Source organism: Nyctibius grandis, chromosome 12, assembly GCF_013368605.1.
Source record: "Nyctibius grandis isolate bNycGra1 chromosome 12, bNycGra1.pri, whole genome shotgun sequence".
NCBI lineage: Eukaryota > Metazoa > Chordata > Aves > Nyctibiiformes > Nyctibiidae > Nyctibius > Nyctibius grandis.
In genome coordinates this window covers 23486031-23501577 of record NC_090669.1, presented here as the reverse complement: position 1 = coordinate 23501577, position 15547 = coordinate 23486031, and the positions used below count along the sequence as shown (strand labels likewise).

The 15547-nt window shown below is 36.6% G+C and overlaps 1 long non-coding RNA gene across 1 annotated transcript; it reads right to left on the bottom strand.

The window, feature by feature from the left end:
• Positions 1-4780: 4780 nt before the first annotated feature.
• On the bottom strand, positions 4781-14030 carry LOC137669541 (uncharacterized). Its single transcript, XR_011049112.1, has 3 exons — positions 13942-14030; positions 4944-4995; positions 4781-4844 (listed from the first exon to the last, which is right to left on the bottom strand). It is a non-coding gene; the product is annotated as an uncharacterized lncRNA (long non-coding RNA).
• Between the last annotated feature and the right edge of the window lie 1517 nt (positions 14031-15547).

Sequence of the window (15547 nt, the reverse complement as noted above, 5' to 3'; positions counted from 1 at the left end):
GTAACGTTTTTGGTATCAAAAGAAGCGTGACCAGCAGTTCGAGAAAGGTGATTCTCCCCCTCTACTCTGCTCTCATGAGACCCCACCTGGAGTACTGCGTCCAGCTCTGGGGCCCCCAACATCAGAAGGACACGGAGCTGTTGGAGCGAGTCCAGAGGAGGCCACGGAGATGATCAGAGGGCTGGAGCCCCTCTGCTCTGGAGACAGGCTGAGAGAGTTGGGGCTGTTCAGCCTGGAGAAGAGAAGGCTCCAGGGAGACCTTCTAGCACCTTCCAGTACCTGAAGGGGGCCTACAGGAAAGCTGGAGAGGGGCTTTTTACAAAGGTATGTAGTGATAGGACGAGGGGGAACGGTTTTAAACTGAAAGAGGGTGGAATTAGATATTAGGAAGGAATTATTTCCTGTGAGGGTGGTGAGACACTGGGACAGGCTGCCCAGAGAAGCTGTGGCTGCCCCCTCCCTGGCAGTGTTCAAGGCCAGGTTGGATGGGGCTTTGAGCAACCTGGTCTGGTGGAAGGTGTCCCTGCCTGTGGCAGGGGGGTTGGAACTAGAGGATCTTTAAGGTCCCTTCCAACCCAAACCGTTCTATGATTAATTTTTTTTAAGATTTTAATGACAATTTGAATGGTGAAATTCTTACAATTTTGTCCCTAGTGTTTCATTAGCTAAATCCGTATTAAAATAACCAGGATCATATAAAATTGGCACAAAGGACATAAGATTGTGTTCTATAACAAATACTCTCCAAAGATTGTTTTAAATCTCCTAAGCGCTAGTCAAAGCAGTGTGATAGTGAAACCTAAATTATTTTTAATTCCTAATGGAAAAAAAATTAATTTAAACAGAAATAACCCAGAACAACAGAGAATGTGTAGTTTTTTAGAAATACAGAATTATAAAATATGCAATAATATATATAAAACATATGCATTTTATAAATATAAATTATATTAAATATGTATTTAAAAATGCATTTTGTCTATATGCATATGACTTATTGATCTACATTACACATTTTCATATATTAAAAAAATCTAATCTTCAAGAGGCAAGTAGAAACCACGCCTCAAAATATTAGGCAGAAGATTTACTGGGTGCTCAGGAAGACCATCACACAACTTATATTTGATTATGCTCTATATTTTGTTTACATGGTGATTTTCTCAAAATATTTTACTTAGTTTTATTTCAAATTTCAAAAACCAGTGCTTTAACTACAGCATACTTCCATTCTACAAGCAATATGGAAGCAAACAACACAAAAATAGTTCAAAGCAATGTTTACTGAGAGCTACGGCAGCAAAGATAAAACTGTAAGAAAAACTTCTACGAAGCATTTCCAAATATCACCTAATGGAAAACTTGGTAAGGGAAAAAAGGTTGCTGAAAACCAAAACAGACCTTGCTGTTGCTGCTAACATTCCAGTAAAGTCCACCCAACAAACAGGGCTATTTTTATTTTCTTTAAATCAAATGTATCTGGAGGGCAATAGGATACAAGAGATGTAGGCGTAAAAAACCCCACAGACTCAGCCGTGTAAAACAGTGTCTTTGATTACAAATAGTGCTACTCTAAACACGTGGAAGTAATAGAATTGGAATCATAGATCTGTTCATTTGCAAAAGAAAAACCATGAAGAATTAATCAAGTACAAATGAAAGGATGATTTGTAGGAAAATGTGGTAGGTTATCACGTTTTGTGCAACAAAACACTTCCACTACATTTTTTTCTTTTTGGGTTCTGATGGCGGAAGGGGTGGAATCAAGCAAATTACAAAGAATTTTACTTCACATCTTGAGATCCTTAGTGCTGCCTAAACTGAGGCATCTGGATCACTTCCCACTACCTGGGTGTTGGCATTGTATTCGTTTTCTATAGCTGAAAGTTTCATTTTGCTTATGAAACGCTCAGGAAAATAACCTTTCATTGAACCGAAATTAAATGACACAATTGCATTCAATTCCATCACAATCCTGTGAGGAAGTTAACCTTCTGATCTACAGATGCGCAAATATTTAATGGAATTACTGTTTTATTGATGATGCAGAAGATGAGAACAAAGTGGCAACCACTGCATTCCTCCATTTATCTCAAAATGAAGACCATTTATCCTTCATGCATAGCAACCAAAATTCTATTTCCTGGGTCAGTTCTACATTTAAACAAATTAACTTGTAGAAGATATTTATAGGAATGAAATATGTACACAAATGAGTACCATTATAGCCTTCCTTAAAAAGAACATCCCATGTTAAACCCACATGTCCCTCTCTTCCATACTCACCAGCTTCTTCAAAAGCAGAATTAAAAGGGGTGGAAATACCTACTTCCCCAAACAGACTGCCCATGAACAAACAGCCATTGCATCCCTCCCCTCCTCTTTTGACTGTCTTCCAGCTAAGTCACACTCTGCCCTATCCTTTGTCCAGCAACAGAAAGACTGAACATCAGCAAACATCTCTTCAGCCTCTAAATACAGGCAAGTTGTCTTTTCGCTTTCTCTCGCAGAGTTTTCAAGTAACTCTTACTTCTTGGGATAGGGCTTTATGTTATCCTCACGAGTAGGTTACATCGAATCTTAGACCTCCCTTCTCTCTAGATTTAGGCCAGACCCCTTTGCATTCAGATAAAGCTTCTTTGGGGAACTGTACAGAGTGTATGAGGATTCATTCCGACCTCCCATCAATATTTTCCTATCCATACATAGAACACTGTTGAAAAAACCCCTTACCTTTCGTGTCTTTTCTAACATCCAAAGCAGACGCTTTAGTCTTTTCTTAGTTTCTTTTTGAATCTTCTCCAAACTGAGTTTTGAGGCTTTCAAGTCAAAATTGACTTTGAGTTTTCTTTCCTGCAGAAATTCCTCAAGCCCTCCTCTGCTTTTTGTTTCCCCCGTGCAGCCTTGCCTTGATTACCTGCTCCCCACAGGTGAACACATTTACTGGAGATTGGCTCAAATCACAGGTTCAAGCAATGCATTAAATATGCAGGCACCAGTTAACTCTTTCTGAATCACTGGAAGATTTACATACTGCTCTACTATGCTCCTAAGCTAGGATAAAATTTCTTTATACCAAGTCCCAATATATTCCAAATATCATAAACTTCAATAATTATTGTTTTCTTGAGATAATCTCAAAGTGCTTTTCAAATACAAGTATCATCATCTCTACGGGTGAGATAAAGGAATTGATTCAGGAAATACTTAAAGCCTGAACCAAGATTATGAGCCACTGCAAGACCCTTTTTTCATACATCTACAATGCAATGCACGCAAAGCTAGCACAACAGAAATCCTCAAAGTAAGATCATATTTGGTCTCAGACCAAAAAGCCCTGCCACTCAATTGAGCTAATTAGCTTAGAGACAGCAGTATACTGGCTGTTTTCCCTCTAGTTTGGAATTAGCATGACACTCCCCACCCCCTGCCCAGTTCAATGAAAAACATTTTGTAAGATGGGCATGTCTGCAAAGGGTAAGATTCAGAGCAAGGAGAGAACTTGGTCTCGCTTGACTCCAGGTGTCTTCCCTATCTGAAGAAAAGTATCTGACAGCTCTTAATAATGCCTGTACTCTATTTTTAGAATAACATTTTCAGTTTCCATTTTAATACATAATAAATTCTATATTTCCCAGTGAAAAAAAAACAGTGTGAAGAAAGGTGTGAAAATAAGCTTCTCTATAGAGCTCTAAGATTTCCTTTCCCATTCTCTCTCACAGAGAAAAGATTACATATCTTGCATGGACAGAAATTTAGTCCTCAAATTGTAAGAACATTGGTCAATTAGCAAGAGACAGTCTCATTTTTGGGGAAGGCACTGTGTTTCTGATCATAATCCAGCATCCATTCCTCCACCCTTCTGCCACTTAAGGTAGGGGTGGGGAACAATTTCCTCACTTAGGGCAGCCAAGTATTTACAATTATTAACTTTTGAGGACCACACATTAAAATACACTGTAACATTATTAGAATGATGTGAAAGATAAATGATGAGCCGTCTTTACTGTACTCATCCTGCGTTCATGCTTTCCTTCCCCTACTCACAGATGTTGTCAGCTCACAGTATGCATGTGCATAACACAGAGAGCTGTCTTTATGCTCACCTGCACGACAGGCCTCATTTGACCATAAACCAGATAAATGAAGTTCCAGGCCACATCTGGCCCACAGGCTGTAGTTTCATCTACTCTGCTGTAGGGTTTTTCTGCTGCTTGGGGCAGCAGGAAAGGACAGTAATTTAGAGGCAATAACCCCTGAGTGGATCATGGAGGACTAATCCATCCTGTACCATTCCTTTTTTAAAAGTTATATGCCATTCCATAGGATTTCAGAACATCTTACATGAGGGCACAATATCCAAAATAGACAAAAAGATGTTGCTGTTAGAATGTTCTGACTTTATTAGGGGAACAAAGAGGAGTATTTGAATCACAGCCCAAAAGCTAGGGGAAATTTGTTTCCCTCCAAGAGCAGCCAGAGGCACAGTATCACAAATGAGTGTCACACAGAAGTTGTGTTTGTGTTGTATATGACAAAGTACTAAATAAACCTACGAGAGAGGCGTTGGGCAGAGGTAATAGCTATTCCTCTTTTCGTTTTGCCACTTAAACATAAAAGGGGTAGTTAAAACAAATACGCTGTTGAAACGGATTGAGTATCAAATTATTCCCCACTACAGGAGCAATATTATACTTACTGAGGCAGCAGCGACTCTCTAACGAGAGACAGAAGCTTGCTGTTTGAGTCGAGGCTCTCCCCTTTCTCCTCAGCCATGACCTCGTGGCTTAAAAGCAGTGATGTGGTTTGTGAGAGCAACCGCAAGCTGAAGAGCCTCCATTCCACTTGAAAATAAAGGTGCCAAGAATGTGACCACACTGAAGTCTAATTAAAACAAAATGTGGAATTTGTGGAAACTGTAGTTGATGTGGCCATATACTTACCATTCTGACTGCGGACCAAAGAAACTAGTGGTGCGAGGATACAGTCTTCAGCCTAAAACAGAATTAGAAAGATCTGGCTTAGATTATTCACAGGGGAAAAAATAGAACAGAGATACACTATCATCTATGTTTATTCCACTGCTAGAGCCCTTAATCAAAGAGAAGAACAGTCATGGAAATTCATCCATAATCACACTTATAAAGCCATCAAGTTCACCTCTCTTTGGTAAACTGTCAGAGGTACGGACAGTTATGTACTTTTATATAGAAAACAAGAGTAACTTTGGTATCATTCATTGATAGTGAATTTTAATTTAAAATGCAGAATTCAGTGCAGATGTAAGAAACCAAGAAAAGAGAGTATTAGAATATCTATTAATCCTGATGCTTTAATCCATAAAGTAATCATCGAATAGAGTGCAGAAGAAACGTCCTTCTAAAACAAACCTGCACAGAACTAAAACACATCAGGACAGATGTACTACCTCTAATGAAATATCCTTAAGCTTAGTATAGAGTTTTGATAAAATTTTAACTCCTTCCATTCTGGTAACACAGAGTCTTCCATTAAAATTTAAATTTACAGACTTAAGATTTGAAATACGAAAGAAAATAATCCAGTCAACTCTTTATTGTCCATGAGTGTATTGTTACAGATTAATCATCTGTCACAGGACTAGTCAGCTTAGTTCCATCTGAAATCAACTCATGGCAAACTAGGCTATATCTCAGTTTTATATATCTAATAGTACAAAAACAGTGTATTATTAGTATTCTCTATAAGAGAATGAATCGCTAAGTCTTAAGTCATAATTTATTTAGACAGGACATGCTTTGCTTTTGGGGAGAGGATGGATGGACAGCCCTGCAATTTTTAAGTATGCATCATGGATACACAGCTTGTCCTTGGATTTATTTATACAAATAAAATTACTGTGTAGGTTCTTACTACACCATGGACAGGATTTGGTGTAACAAGACTGTGTTATAATCCCCCACGTGTTTTCTTTAATTGATTAATACCAGAAGATAGAATTTCTCTAGATTTATGCAGCTACTATTAAGAAACATCTATAGAAGCTGGAAGTATATATGAAAAGGGGTCACTAAATTAAGTTAGCTTCTAGTCAGCAATAACTACAATTAGCAACTATTTCACTGTTAGTTGGTGGTCTCTGTTAAATTAGTCTCTGACATTAAAAGATTCATTTAGTCTAGCTTCTTTTCACTTCTGAAAAAAATTCCAAAAGATGCCTTTGTTAGATACTTTCAATAAAAGAGGACTCTGCTTGAGGTATGGAAGTCAAACTACTCCTGCAAGGACAAACAGCCTTTACGGCTATATAGATAATGCTATATATCATAGATGTTGTGACTTTTGTAATATTTCATAATTTTGAAATATTTCGTGGTCTTTCCAGTTAATATGCAATAAGATAAATAATAAAACTACATTACACTCCAGCAACTCCATTAGTGCAGGTTTCTAAACTGTTCCACAAATGGTAATTTATCAGTTATAACATACCTGTGAAGTAGGATTAAAAAAATGTATGTACTTAAGGTCTTCCAGCCCAAAAAACCTGTTCAACCTACTGCAATGCTTTTCAAATGAAGAGGAAGTGGTAAATTTCAGGGGTGAGACAGAAAAGAGGAAAAATCAGCTCTCAGTTATCTGAAGCAATGTAGGGATTTAGAATATTATGAATCACTCAGCAGCAGCGGCATTGATTCAGACAGATACCAATTAAGATGGCAGTATACAACAGTGTGATGCACCTTCAATTTCTAAAACTTCAAATCTGTCATCTAGTATTAACAGTAGCCTTTCCACGTTAGTGAATGTCGTTAAGCCAGTCATAAGTCTTTTTCTAAGATAAACTCATTTTAAACTGTCATTGTAAAGAAGATTCTTTAGGTCTTAAATAATTGTAGTAACTTTTTCTGACCTTTTTCTAAGACGCACCTCAGTTTTGGCAAAGAAACTGTTTAGAATGAAATTCTCCATAGCAGGTGTTTGTCTTATGTCAGTTCGGTGTGGTGGGGAGATCAACTAAACGAAGCACCAATCCTATGGAAAATTATTTTGTGATGCAAGAGCGTATCAGAATGCACATGCTGAAGGGAGAAGCAAGTATTAAATTGTACATGGACCTTAATTCAGATGCTTCCTAACTCTGCAACCCTCATCTTCTCTCCATGCCATCTGGGTCACTGGTTTTTTACTAATGCGTACACAATTTTGTAAACAAGATATGAGCTAAACAAGTAATTATTGAGGTGAAATAAACTGAAGTGTAATAGTACATAAAATATTTTAATAAATTCACCAGTGAATTGGACAAGTTTCTGTAAGTTATGTATACAGAAGCACGGTATTAGTATTTTGGCATTTTCTAGAGGGATTGAAACAAATAGAAGAATACTCAAAAAAGGATTCACTTTTTTTTCTTTTAAATGACTGCTGACATCTACAGGGAATCAAATCTCCACAGATGCATGAAGGTAGTCAGATATTTTTCTTGTTTCAGTCTTTATCACCAAGATTCCTTACAAAAAATAAAGTGGGAAATACACTTCTTCAAGCCTAAACAGACGAGATAGTTCAAATCTGATCACAGCTATATCTGGGTTTCTACCATCTTCTAAATAGCCTGATATCCAGTTCATGATAAATCCCTAAAGCCACCATTGTATAATTCCGTAATGATGGCATTCAAAGGCTGTGCTGCACAACTGTGCTGGTATCAGTACCCAAAATAGCAATGAAATCTAGAAACTTCCATACACGCTACATGCACATCTCCCAGCTATAATACATATCTACAGGACCAAAAAAAAAAAGTAGCTCAAACCTGGTAATCCTGTTTCTGACAACTGGAAAGAAGTAGAAAAAAGAGTAGGAGAAACAGTCCAAGCATAAAGCACAACTCTAGTTTCTAGCAAAGTAACTCTTGAGTTAAGAAACTTCGTGAGCTGATGCTGTACCTGTATTTTTGTTTAATAATGCTTACTAGCTTTTTCTCCCAGATATTTGTCCAATCCTATCTTAAATGTATTTATACTTTTAGCATGTGCAATACCTACGGCACTGAATTCCACACTTTAATTATGCCTTATGAAAAGGCACTTCCTTGATTATTTTAAAGCAGCTAACTTGATATCCACTTATTTTATGAAAACCATGAATAATTATTTCCAATTCATCTTTCCCATGTCATTCATAATTTTACACTCTCAAGTATTTTGTTTCCAAGCTGAAGTTCTTATCTACTCAGCCCCTCCTCGCATCATCGAGCTGTACTTTTTCTTGTTAAGCTTCATTCCCTTTGAGAGTGAATGACCACAACTGCATCCAGTATTCAAGGCTTGAGGGCACCGCAGACTTACCACAGCATAGTGATGTTTTCTGCTTTTTTTTCCTGATCTTTTACCAGTCATTTCTAATAATCTAGTTGTCTTTCTGATTACTGTTGAGCATAAAGCTTTTTCATAGAAAAATGATGCTAAAAGATCTCCAGAACAGTTACAAGTAGTTTAGAGCCTGGCACTGCATGTGCATAGTTGGAGTGATTTTCCCCACGTGTGTCGCTTGACATTTATCAGTATTGAATTGCATGTCATTTTATTGTCCTTTCACTCAATATCTTGAAACCTTCTGCAACTCTTCTGTCAGTTTTAATTTTCACTACTGTGAATAATTTAGAGTCATCAGCCAGTTCTGTCACCTCCCTATTCATTCCCTTTTCTGGGTTAGTTATAAATAGCACACGTTGCCACACAGATCTTTGTCAGGCACCATTCTTAACACACCTAAATTTTTAAAAACTGATCTCTATTCTCTACTTAGTAAATTTTAACTAGTTAGAAGCTGATCTGTCAGAAGGTAACAGAGAACGGCCACTGATGGATTTGAAGAGTCTGAGCATGCTCCTCAGTGTTTTACTACGGCCAGTAATCTCTCAGAATGTAACAGAAAAAATAACCTAATGCATTGTCAAAAACATTTTGGAAATCCAAGTATACTATCCAAACCCAGAACATCTGTCTCCATAGCGTTCACCGATTTCTACCAGTGAGGTATGAGCACCTAGCAAAAGCTGCACTCACTTTCCTACAGTATTTTATTACTTACAAAAATCAGATCTTTTGAAAACAAGGCACAGTTTTAATAGAAATTTTTCTGTGAAGTCTGTATGTTACTTTAACCCTCAAAAAAGAAAGAGAGACAAGCCACAGTTTCGGAGTAGTTAAGTATTCACCCCCTTCACAAGGAGGGGCTTGAAAGAGAAGACTGTAATTTCAGTCCTCCTCTGCTTGTCTCCACTGTTCAGGAGATGTCAGACCCAAGGCCTGCACCCTAAATATATGTGCCTGCTTTGTCAGAAACAAGCACACTCTGCCTCAGCTTTACTTAACCTCACCAGCAAAGTCCAGGCTCCACAAGTACCCACTAAGAAGCACTTACAACCCTGTAAGGGCTCACAGTGGAAGGATCCAATACACTAAACCCCTGTTTAGCGGAAGATACCCCTAAGAATGATGACAGAGAACTAAACTTCCATTCACTTGTGCTAGTCAGCAAAGACGAATTCAACATATACATGCAACCATCTTATATTAATGAACTAGCATACAACCAAACTTACCAGTTATCCCCTACAGCTTAGGCTGTGTTTATATGGCTTAACCCTCTTCTCAAGGCCACAGAACTTACCTTAATATGGTTAACATTGCCGACCTAAAAAATCTCTCCCTTGATTAAAAATGAGCTTCAGAGCTCTTCAAATCAGCGCTTAAGGCCAAAGTCTTGACATTTGGTGTCACACAGGGTGGACAGAAAAAGTAAGCAAGGCTTAAAGCCCGGTCCAGTAGCATTCGTGAACCATCTAATAATCTAATGCATGTTAGAATGAATTGGGGAGAAGAATGACATTTCTGTAATTTTTTTGGAAAAGTCTTCAGAACTTCAGAATCTTCATTGAGGGTTTTTTCCTTACTTCTCGGAAGAGACAGCACTGACTGACCGACTCAATATGGCAATTAGTACAGAACTGGTTTCACAAAAAGTCTCATGTCATGTGGATTAGCTTAACGGACAGAAAGCCACATGGGGTGTAGAATTTTAATCTACTTGAAAAGGGGAAGTGATTGAAGAAATGCTGTATAATATGTTAATATAGTCATATTCTACACTGACAAAATTAAGGTGTCAGTGGTTAGATCAGAACAGGCTGTGGATGAAGAACACCACTGATGCTGAATCAAGGAAAGACTAAGACGAGCAGAAAAAAGCACTTGCAGAAGTTGCTAACCCTTGTGTTGTCATCTTTGGTGAAAATAACAACTCATATATTGTCAACCAGTAGATTTCCATGTCATACTGCTTCTCCCTTGACTTCCCATCAAGCAACTCATCATGTTCAGGGTGCTTTTATTTTAGCCTGATTTTTAAAAATAAGTTTTAAAACCTTGAGGAGGAGAAACAGTGCTGACAACTTTTGCCTCAAACAGAGAACTTCCGTGTTTTGGGTAAAAGATCATCTGTGCAGAATACAGATCTTTTTTGTGAGCTAGTTAGAATACAGAAAGGAACAGGAACTGCCTGCCATTATGAACCTCATCACTGCTCTCAATTAGCATATGTCCTTTTTTCAGGCAAATAAATATACTTAACAGAGAAAAGAAAAATGCAAATGATACAGTCAGAACAGAATTTTTCCAGTTAATTATATCTAAACCTGAACCAAAATTCGAAAATAAATATTGTTGTAACACTTATTATCTGAATTTAATAAATATTTTTCCATTTTAGGTACGTGGAGGAAACAGGCAGTTGGACTTCTGTCAGTTTAAGAAACCAGGGTTTATATTCCACTCCAGTCTATAGAGACTTTTCTCGACGGCCTTCATCATCACATTTGCATACCTGGAAATCCACAGTTTTGTCAAAACTTGCTGAGTCACACTTACTGTTAGTCTTTATATCTTGTAAAGATGCACACAACTGCATGCAAAATGAAATTACTGCTCACTACTGGCTTTCATTTCAGCACTTTCAATTAACTGCCCTTGACTTTATCACACTGAGCAATATATAATATAGTCAGTCCCCACAGAAATGAGTCTTCTCAACAACTGACTTCAGGTTGATGGTAATCAGAAATTTGATCACAAAAAATCAATTTATTCAATTTTCTTTGTTCAAGGTACAAATGCAAAGGCAAATCAAACATGAACTACAACCCAGAACAAGCAGTTCTTTTCTTCTCAGATTGGAAAAGAACCTGAAATGTTGCTCTAAAATTCCTATTAACTTACACAATTTCCATTGTAGCTAAACTAAAACCAGACCTGAACTGAAAAACTTACTGGTTCTGCTTGCTTAATATAACCTCACTTTCTATTAAATTCATTAAACTTGATTAGAAATGCATTTAGCTTCTGATTAGAAACTTTAAAGCAACATCACAGTTGTAGTGGAAAAAATGCAACCCCTCAAGAAGGTTTTGGGCTCCCCCCCACCCCCTCCATAAAGTGCTGCTTGTAACAGATTTTGTCTCAATGAGCCACCCAGGCTTCAGAGATCAGCCTAGGGTACACAGTGCTCTCCAGTAAGAGAGTTCCCTATTAACCACTGTTACACTTAAATATTGATCTGGAAGCTCAAACATGTCTTGCTTCAACTTCTTAAAAAAGCACCAAGTTCCGCTGGGTGCTGGCGTTTATATTCATAGATTCTAGTCATGCTCAGCGAGCAGCAATTAGAAGATACCCCTTGAGTAACAGCAATTCTAAAAATATTCTGTATGCACCATAGGAGATGAAGTACCACTCTCCGCCAAAGCAATGTATGCTGTATATGCAAGTATAATTAGCACACTACACTTTGTAAATAGTATTAAACTAATTAGTTTGCACCACTAGTAGCAGATGTGGTTAGAGATTATTCATTGCAGTGGACAATTTCTTGAATTTAACATACCAAATACAAGGCAATTTCTCCACTTTATTTCATGTCTGAATGGCTATTTGCTGAGTGTCAGGAGGGCTCTTTTAAATTAGGAAGGACCGTTACTTATGAAAATGAGCAAGTGAACTAATAGATTTTATTTTCTAAAAAAAACCAAACCCTGTTAATATAATGTGAATGTTGGATATAATGCATGTAATTATTTTTAGTTCATAAATTTCAATATACACCTATTCTAAATCAGGGAAACTATTCTACAGAAGTGCTATGTGTCGTAAATTTACAAGCACTGGACAGGCAGGAAGTTTTTTCTCTAGCTACAGAAGGTTAACCAATGTGTTCAGACAGATTCTGAATAAACACCTAAAACTTTCAATGTACATGATGAAGTAAACTGTTCCTCAGAAATTTAGATACTTAAATAGAACTCACCTACCGGTAGCCAGGGCTTAGTTTAAAGAGAGTGGGATAGTCATTCCCTGGCTTCAATATACTGTTCTGCTGAACGTAGGGACGGGAGCAGGGGAAGAAGGGTTGTAAAGGGGAGTTGTCTCCTTGGTGCTATTTTTTCAGCCAGGGGAATTTTATTTAATGTGCTGACACGAGGTATTGCAATTTCAGTAAATGTTGATGGACCTCCATAAAAAATAGTACATATTTCTGCCAATATAAGACACACCAATAACCCACAGAAGTAAAACGATTATTTTTAAAAACTGAGGTGATTCTAGAATGATAGTCATAATACAGTGACTTGCAGGCTGACAGGCATGTAAGGAGATACTAATAGGTATTCATACCTCACCTACATTTACATTTCTTTTCTAGAACATCCTTTGCCACACTGAAGTAAATTGAACTGTTTAGTTCTGTACTATTGCCCCTCTGACTATTAATTGGTTAGATTTTTGTGCATAAGGACCATTTAATTGAATACCGCTCTTTTGTGAGCATTAATGAAAACAAACATTAAACTTATTTAATGCCTATTCATATTTTTTATTAATTTTAATATTGTCACTTATTAAGGCTTTATAATCTAAATACTCAACAAACACACACACCAAATAGGATTCAGCTTCTAATTTCCTAATTCTAATTTTCTAATTCAGCAACTAATTTCTAAGATCACCCATTCTTATCTAGCATAGTCCCTAAGATCACTCCTGCTAATGCCTCTCTCAAATCAAGTGCTATATTGAGTGTGCCCTTAACCAAATTCCAACACAAACATAAATTTCAGTTTGAATTAAATGGCCACCCCAGTAAGTACGGTGGGTTATACTTTGGTAGGAATTCAGGCACAAAAATGCACTGGTACAGGTTACAATGATTTGTCAATCACTGATTCAAGCATTCCAACCTACTGATTTGCTGACAACTATATCACAACGTTAACTGTTACGGCTTCAGCTAGTTTAGCTCAAAGTAAATCATTTAATGAAAAACTTCAAAGAAAACAAATCTTTAGCGACGTAAGAAGCTTACGGTATGTGGGTTTGGTAATTGTAATGCAATTTTTCGTAAGCAATCTGTTATACTGAAACAAAAAACCCCACCATCACTTCTATAAACTGTTACTCTTGATGATGATCTCATCAGGAAGAGTATTGATGGAATGGGATCTTCAGCTGTCGGAGGTGGTCTTTCCAAGCTATGTTAAAAGCATAATGACAAATGAAGTGGTGAAATTTTCACTAATATATAGCAACATACTTGCTTTGAGGCTGAAGAAAGGCTTATAGAATCAAGTGTTATATTTACAAGAAAATCATTTTAAGAACTGCTATTTCTAAACTTGAAGCCCTTCTCATTCTCCCTCTAACTTCTCAACTAAATATAGTAAACTGAGTCTGAATGTCTTGCTGCTGCTTTGAAAATTAAATCTCTCTATAAACATAAGGATTCTCCCTGTCAAACAGAACCACAATACATTTTAAGCCATAATTTAAACAGTTTCTCAATCTTCAAAACATTCTATTAGGACAATTAGCCCACAACTATTTAATTTGTTGTCAGACTTACGGTCAAGCGATGGATTGTCAACAAGACAGGATGCTGCGTTACTGCTTCGAGAGTTGATAAAGTTGTCTTAATCAACTCTTCTGATGCAGCTTGCCCTATTAGTAAAAATAATTGTATTTCTTTATAAAATGCAAGAGTTATAATACCTGCTTATACAGTACAGCAATATCATAGGCTGCTTTACCTATTGCTCCATCCAAGTTTGTTTCTCCTGAGTCTATCGATCTGATAAAATTCTACAGCAGAAGAGGCATTTACGTTAAAACACTTTAGAAACAAAAACTAAGAAGTAGAATCACTGAATAATTACAACACGAAATTCTTTAAGGGACTGTGTAAATACAAAATGTTAATGCGCCTACATTAGGAAACACCGTCATAATAACTAAGACATGAAAGACTGAAAGTATTCATGATCCAGCTGTTCCAGTTCTGCAAGTCTGTAATGCTGCTGGACACTTAAACATGGAGTACAGTAAGGACTATTAGTCTGACTAATGTCAGGAATTATAACATTTCCAGCTAAAGAGACAGTCATTAAATGTCTTTATTGTTAACAGAAAACTGTAATTTCTGAGAAGACTTTGAACTACCTTGGACATGGCTGTGTTAAAATAACTCACTAAAAAGACCAAAGACCCTCCAGAAAATGCAATTTTCTGTCATTTGCACCATCTTTTTGATCTCCATGCATACTACACGCACTATAGATACAGTTACACACAGGAGAACATACAAAAATGCATAACCTTCTATCAAAAATCACCTAAATTAGTCAACATTTTGAGGAACAGGGACAATGAAATATTCATAATCTGGGTTAAGTAAATATTTTACAATTAGATTCATTATTTTATTGCTTTTAAATCTCGATTTCACTCTTTACTTTCACTTCTATGCATAGCTGTTTATTTCACACGGGCTGCAAAAGACCTTATTAACATTTGCTAAAGAAGGAAAAATTCTTAGCAGAATTTACAGTATGCTCTTTTTTACTAATGCAGTATTTAATACACAGAGAAATTACCATGGATAAACATCTTTCTGCTTTTCAATTTGCACAGATATATATTTATTTATATGATGCTGATCATTAAGAAAATTATGCTTGTTTTATATTTCACTATCAACTAAAATTTTGTTATTATATATTAAATTGGCAGAAGTGTCTACGTGGGTTATCTTTTTTCTCAGTATGTAAGAAACATCTGAAGGAGTCTTCTCTAATTAAAAATATAGTTAGAAACTAATTATATATTTCATAATTTAAACACATCTCAGAGGCAGCCATAAAAAACAACTGCTTCTATAAAAAAAACAGGTTTTTTTCTCTTCCTGATAATTTGAAGAAAATTACTAGTTATTATCTAATTAACCTGTTTTGGAAGAGAGTATTATTTTGTTTGCTCATTTAAGACAGTTCCATACCTAACCATAGTCTCAAGACCAATCTGGAAAAATCAACAGAGTTGGTGCAAAAATTGTTCTGGCTACTAATGCTTATTTCCTCAATTTTATATTAGAAACACAAGAAGAAGATGTATTTATACCAAAAAAAAAAAGAACCCAAACCCTATCTGGGGTTATTTAAGCAACACAGAGGAAT